General features: G+C 40.4%; 1 non-coding gene across 1 annotated transcript; it reads right to left on the bottom strand.

Moving 5' to 3' along the window:
• Positions 1–678: 678 nt before the first annotated feature.
• LOC111754837 (U6 spliceosomal RNA) lies at positions 679–785 on the bottom strand. Its single transcript, XR_002789511.2, has one exon. It is a non-coding gene; the product is annotated as a U6 spliceosomal RNA (small nuclear RNA).
• Positions 786–7,352: the final 6,567 nt, after the last annotated feature.

Raw genomic sequence — 7,352 nt, forward strand, 5'->3', positions numbered from 1 at the left:
CTAGCCAGTATGTAGTGACCTTCTTTATCCCTTCTGACCATTATTGGCTTAAAGTTCACATTGTCTGCCAGAATAGCCACCCCCATTTTTTTTTTTTGGTTTCTGTTGCATGAAGTATTGTTTTCCATCCTTTGAGTTTCAGTCTGTGGGTATCCTTTTGGGTTAGATGGGTTTCTTGTAGACAACATATGGTTGGATTTTGTTTCTTGATCCATTCTGCTAGTCTGTTTCTTTTAGTTGGTGCATCGAGACCATCTACATTAATGGTTATAATTGTCATCTATTGGTTTATTGTTGACATGTTATCTTTCTGCTGTTGCATCTTTGTCTTTCGATTCTGTTTAATTGTCTGCTTTGTTTAGTGGTTTTTTCCTAGATGCATCTAGGCTGTCTTTCAGTATTCCTTGCAGGGTTGGCTTGGTGATCATGTAGTTTTTCAGCTGTTCTTTGTCATGGAAGTATCTTATTCTCAATCCATTTTGAAGGACAGTTTTGCAGGATACGTCAGCCAAGGTTGGAAATCATTTTCCTTTAGGGTCTGAAATACTTCGCTCCATGCTCTTCTTGACTTTATTGTTTGTGCTGAGAAGTCTGCTGTGATTCTGATAGGTTTTCCTTTATAGGTGATCTGTCTTTTCTCGCTTACAGCTTTTAATATTCTATTCTTTTGTTCAATTTAAAAATATGGAATGCTTCACGAATTTGCATGTCATCCTTGCGCAGGGGCCATGCTAATCTTCTCTATATTGTTCCAATTTTAGTATATGTGCTGCCGAAGTGAGCACCAGGGGTGCTTTTTGAAATAGAAAAACAAATGAGTAAAACTGTATAAAAAGAAAATGAAGCCTAGTGTGGTGGCTCATGTCTGTAATTCCAGCACTTGGGAGGCTGAGGCAGGAGGATCACTGTGAGTATGAGAGCAGACTGTGCTACAAATGAGCTTCAGGGCAGCCTAAACTGTATAATGAGACCCTGTCACAAAAAAGAGGCTCATTTTACAGTGTGTGAAAGGCTTATACTAGAGATGGCAACAGTCTTGCTTGTACACATTGTAGTTTTAAGGTGGGAAATTTAAAAATGCTTTTTATAAAACTAATCTTTGAAAACTGCAATTTTTCTCTCTTAAGGTCTAATTTCTGTATATTATCATGAGCAGATCATATATAATCTATGAGCATATTATATATAAAATACTTCCTCTCCTATCTTTATTTTTTTTGTTTGCTTCTCTTGTCTAATTGTTCCAGCTAAACTTTCCAGGAGTATATTGAAAAAAAGTGGAGACAGTGAACATCCTTGTCTTGTTCCTAATTTTAGAGAGGAAACGTTCAGTTTTTGTCCATTTAGTATGATGTTGCCTATTTATTTGTCAGAGATGATTTATGGGATTGAGATAGACAATCTGTTCCTATTTTCTGTAGGGTAGTTATCATGAATGTGTGCTGAGCTTTGTCAAAACATTTTTCTAATCCAGGCATAGTGTGCACACCTGCAATCCAAGTAGTCAGGAGGCTGAGGCAGGAAGATCGCTGAGTTGAAAACCAGCCTGGGCTACAAAGTGAACTTGAGCCCTGAACTAAGTTGACAGATCCTGTTTCAAAAAGGCAAAAAAAAAAAACAAAAAAAAAAACTTTTCTGCATCTGTTGAGATGATGATTTTTTTCCCTTGGCTCTTTTAATATGGTGTAATCAACTTATGGGTTCATGTACATCGTATCATTCCTGCAATAACTGGGATGAATGCCACTAAATAAACAAATGTAATCTCGATGATTTGCTGCCATCTGTTTTCAGAGTAGGTATAGATGATTTTCTGGATTTCTTCAGGATTTGTTGTGATTTCACCCTTTCATTCCTAATTGTATGGATTTGACCCTTTTTTCCCCTCACTTTGCTAAGGTTGGCTAAGGTTTGTTCATTTTATTTATTGTTTCAAAGAACAAAGTCTTCAATTCATTGATTGAGTATCTTTTATAGTCTCCAGTGTGTTAATTTCTGTTCTGATGTTGATAATTTTCTGCATTGTACAAGCTTTTATCTTAGCCTGCTCTCTCTTTCTTCTTAGCCTGTGAAGTTCAAAATTAACTTGTTTATATGTGCTTGCTGTTTCCCTGATATGTGTACTATTGCTATAGATTTCCCTCTTAAGGTTGCTGACATACATTTCCCCCCACAATTTCCATTATGTTGAATTGGTATTGTGAATTAACTGTAAATGCTAAGTTTTTCTTTAATTTCATTTGGGACCCATTAGTTGCAGTGTGCTATTTAATGTTCATGTTTATGAAGTTCTTGTGGTTTCCTTTGGCATGGATTTCCAATTTCCTTGCACTGTGGTCTGATAGTATGCTTCGGATAATTTCAATTCATTTGCTTTTACATAAGCATGTTCTAGAGTCTCTGTATGGTCTATTTTGGAGAATGTCCTGTGTGGAGCTGAGAAGAATGCATATTCTGATGTTGTGTGTCGGAATACTCTATAGAAATCTACTAAGTCCATTTTTTAAAAATTTTGCTGTATTTCTAATACTTCTTTATTGTTTTTCTGTTTAGTTGATCTGTCTTTTTGTTACAGTGGGGTATTCAAGACTTTCAATACATTCATATTTGGCTTATTTGATTTTTGATGTCCATTAGTAATTGATTTATAGAGTTGGTGCATTAGTATTTGTTGCATCTATATTTATGATTTTTTATCTCTTACACTTGAGTTTTTCTTTTATGAGTATGTAGTTAACTTCATTACTTGTTTTAATCAGTTTTGGCTTGAAATTTACTGTCTACAAATATAATAGCAACTATTGAATTAAATGTTTCTTGTATGCAGAATATTGTTGGATTTTGCTTCTTGGTCTATTCTGCCAGTCTGTGTCTTTTTACTGGTGAATTAAATCCACGATCATTGTTGGTTATAACTGAAATGTGTTGATATCCTTGTCATATTATTTTCCTGTTGTTGGCTCTTTTTTTCCCCTTTCACTAGTGGTTTGCCTTCCCTTTTGGGTTCCTTCTGTTGGGGTTCATGGATCTATTATCCTTATTATTTCTTTCTAGAATATCCTTGAGGACATTATGGAGTGATGCTTTGGTGGTCATAATTTTCTTGAGATATTTTTGTCATGAAAGTATCTTATTCTTCATCAATCTTGAAAGATAGTTTTGTGGAGTACGTCAGTCTGGGTTGAAATTTGTTTTCCTTTAGAACATGGAGTACTTCATTCAAGACTCTCCTTGAGTTGAGTGATTCTGCTGAGAAGTGAGCTGTAATTCCGATGGACTTGACTTTATAGGTGAGTTTTTTCTTTTTGCTAGCAGCTTTTAGCATTCTATTCCTGTATTGAGTTTCTGGAATCTTAATTATGATATGCTTGATTGTAGATTTTTTTCTTTCCACTATCTCAGGCTTTTATAGATAAATCGAGGCAACCTGAGAGCACGCTCAGACGTGAAGTAGATCCAGCTCACATTTGCAAATATTTCCTGGGCTCCCTGGTAGAAAAATAATAAGAATAAAGCTCAAAGTCATGAGATGCAAAATACACTGCAACAGTGAGAGGGAAAGAGGTGTCCTGTGTAACACGGGGGGACGGAGACTCATCGACGGGCCATAGACAGCGGAAGGCAGAGACCCCTGGGGTGCTTGAGAAATACCTGGAGAGGCTCGGGGCCTGCCGGCTCTGCCGTCCTGGCCGGACCCCGTCTCCCGCCCGCTCTCTCTGTGTCTCTCTGACTCTCTCTGTCTCTGTCTCTCTCTCTCTCAGTCTCTCTCTGTCTCTCTCTCTCTGTCTGTCTCTGTCACTCTGTCACTCTTTCTATCTCTCTGTCTCTCTCTCTGTCTCTGTCTCTCTCTTCTGTATCTGTCTCTGTCTCTCACTGTGTCTCTGTCTCTCTTCTGTCTCTCTCTCTCTCCATCTCTGTCTCTCTGTCTCTGTGTGTCTCTGTCTCTCTCTGTCTCTCTCTGTCTGTCTGTCTCTGTCTCTCTCTCTCCACCTCTCTCTGTCTCTGTCTCTCTGTCCCTCTGTCTCTCTGTCTCTCCCTCTCTCTCTTGTCTCCCTCTGTCTCTGTCTCTCTGTCTGTCTGTGTCTGTCTCTCTCTCTCTTTCCATCTCTGTCTGTCTTTGTCTCTCTCTCTCTGTCTCCCTCTGTCTCTGTGTGTGTCTCTCTCTATCTCTTTGTCTCTCTCTGTCTGTCTCTGTCTCTCTGTCTCTCTCTCTTGCTGTATCTCTGTCTCTCTGTATCTCCCTCTGTCTCTCTCTGTGTCTCGGTGTCTCTCTGTCTCTCTCTCTCTCTCACTCTCTCTGTCTCTCTGTCAGTGTCTCTCTATCTCTCTGTGTCTCTATCTCTCTCTATTTCTGTGTCTCTCTTCTGTCTCTGTGTCTCTGTCTGTCTGTCTCTGTCTCTCTCTCTCTCCATCTCTGTCTCTGTCTCTCTGTCCCTCTGTCTCTCTGTTTCTCCCTCTCTCTCTGTGTCTCTCTCTGTCTCTGTCTCTCTCTGTCTCTGTCTCTCTCTATCTCTGTCTCTCTCTGTCTGTCTGTGTCTCTGTCTCTCTGTGTCTCTATCTCTCTCTCTTCTGTCTCTGTCTCTCTCTTCTGTCTCTGTATCTCTGTCTGTCTGTCTCTGTCTCTCTCTCCATCTCTATCTGTCTCTGTCTCTCTCTGTTGCTCTGTCTCTCTGTTTCTCCCTCTCTCTATCTCTGTCTCCCTCTGTCTCTGTCTCTCTCTCTCTCTCTCTGTCTGTCTGTCTCTGTCTCTGTCTCTGTCTGTCTGTCTGTCTGTCTCTGTCTCTCTCTCTCCATCTCTGTCTGTCTCTGTCTGTCTCTCTCTCTCTTTCTTATATTTGTACTGGGAGTCAAACTCACAACCTCACGCTTGGCAGTATTTTCTGTACTTTTCAAGCTGAGGGTCACTGACATTCTCAGGTTGCCAACACAAGCTTGAACTGTCAACAGTCCTGTCCGTCCACCCCTCGAGGTGCTGGGCGTGCGAGCCTGGTACCCCAACTGGCTTCTGTGTATCCTCTTAATTTCCAGCCCATCAGGTACGAGCACTGCATGGAGCTTCGCCTGTGTTTAGTGCTCCGAAGCAGAACTGGTCTTGGTTTTGCACTTAGACATCTAGATACCAGGTGTTAACATATTCTGATATTCTAAAGAGGGAAACGAGCTAACTTTAATCTAACTTCTGCTCTTATAAATAAAACCATTGTGGTCACACTAACAAACTGACTAACAAAATACAATCTTTTCCTCTAGACACAAGAGAAAAGATGACCTGTGCAGTTTGCAAGAAATGCATGTAAATGAAAATATTACAAGAAGCTCACGAGCCTGAATACCGATCCTTACTTCGTTCCGTCCTTTTTATCTGTGTTTTTTTTTCCCTCTCAGATCGTACAGGCACGATGGAGAGAACTCATGCTGATTTACGAGGAGCCCCAGCACCCCGAGAGGGCTCAGAGCTGGTCCATCAGGGTTTTCTTGCAGGATCTGGCACCCCGACGGCTTGCACATGTTTTTGTGAATTTGCTAAGCACGCTGAAGCAGTGAATCATCGCTTCTGGTAAATTCTATTTTGATTCCTAGAATTGGGGAAAAAAATGATTTTGCATTGACTTCAAGGCGAACCGTCTTATTCTGTTTGTGGACAATCTTATCTCCGCGATGCAACTTGAATTTCACTTGATGCTTCCATGATTTTGTTTCTTCCTCTCTCATCACGGATGCTATGTGGAATGTGATGTTTCCTCTAAGGGACCGACTAGGATTATTCAAAGTTAAGCTCAAATTCATGAGAAATGCAGTTAGATGCTTTCGATATTTGATATGATTAATATATTTTGATATTAACTAGATATCAATTAGGTATCTTGAACTCCTGTTCCTTCTATGATTCAATTAAATAATATAGGTCTCCCTTTACGGCTGTATGATTTGAAATTCTAAGTCAGTTTTGAATGTTTCTCCCTAGCAAATTTCCTCTTTCTCTGTCTCTCTGTGTCTGTCTGTCTTGTCTGGCTCTCTATAACATGCTCAATGCAGTTTTGGTAAAACTGTCAGGAAAATATAGTGAGGCATAAAATTGAAATGAAAAAGTCTCCTGCAAAGATTCTACAGCACTACTGCAAATACCCGACTGTTCGATGGAGTGACTTAATGAAAATGGTGGGTTTTGATTAGCTGTTTCTTAATTAAATATTTGCTTTTGTTGACAAATTCACCTCATTTCCACACTGTTTCAGGGTGTGCCGTCACAGGAGAATCGATTAGTTGTTACTGACAGTCTCTGGCCAGCTATTCTGCAGCTCAGACCTCAAAAGAGAGAAGGGAATTGAGAAATAGTCTTTGATGAAAAGCTCTTGCTTTTCGTAATTTGCAATTTTGATTAAAATATTGAACTCTGACCAGGTCCTTGCACTGCATACAATGTAGATCACGCTCCAAGAATCAAGTGTGTTTACTCCAGGAAAACTTTGCTCACGAGATAAAACGCAGACCAATTTCATATTTAGACATGTTCCCCGTGCTCGGCTTTATAGACACGTAAATGGTGTAAAATCTGAATAATTCCAAGCAGTAACACTCCTGAGCTCGGGGATGGGAGACACTGACGCTGGACTTTTGAGTTTGACTTCCTGGCTTTTCCACTTCTGATTTGAGAGTTTGGAGAAGGTGGGACCTCTCTCCGGGTCTGCTCTACATGGTTTTCTGTCGTGTTGTCAGTCAGGGCTGCATTTTCTGGAGCAGGAAATCTGGTACTCGGACCGTTGGGAGGATGAAGCACAGCTCAGCAGAGACGCCATACGGTAGAGGAGCCGCTTCCTGATGGCTGGATTTTGCATGTGGTCTCCTCCAGATGCTTGCTGGCACCCACGATTTGCCCATCTGCAGAATGGGTTCTAATGGATGTGTTGTCCACAACCGAGCGCGTTAGGTCTGCCCAGTTCCAGACAGCATGATTGAGGGTTCGGAGTTTGCAATTGATGTCACTGAGGGTTTGCATGGGCGCCGTGCGGTGGAAATGAACCCACTGGATGATGGTTAGCAAAAGACTATAGCGGATAGTGAGAAGATTCTGGTAAAAAGTGAGAAAAATCTTATTTTAAAAAAAGAAACTATTGCTGACTAACCCTGGGTAAGTTAGCATTTGGAAGGGCTGAAGATTCCTATCCGTAGGGAAGAGAGCAGTCAAGTTACACTTGGGGGTTTTGTCTTAAATACGTTGAGAAGCAAGTGACAGCTCTAGATTATAATTTTTTAGAGAATTAAATTTAGGAGCACTCCATGACATTTGATGATCCTGCTGTAACTTTTTTTTAACCTTCACAATGGTGTAAAGGCATCATATTTTGAGTGGA

The sequence above is a fragment of the Cavia porcellus genome, unplaced genomic scaffold (genome assembly GCF_034190915.1).
Source record: "Cavia porcellus strain 051 isolate PalLab524CR breed Dunkin Hartley unplaced genomic scaffold, mCavPor4.1 scaffold_33, whole genome shotgun sequence".
NCBI lineage: Eukaryota > Metazoa > Chordata > Mammalia > Rodentia > Caviidae > Cavia > Cavia porcellus.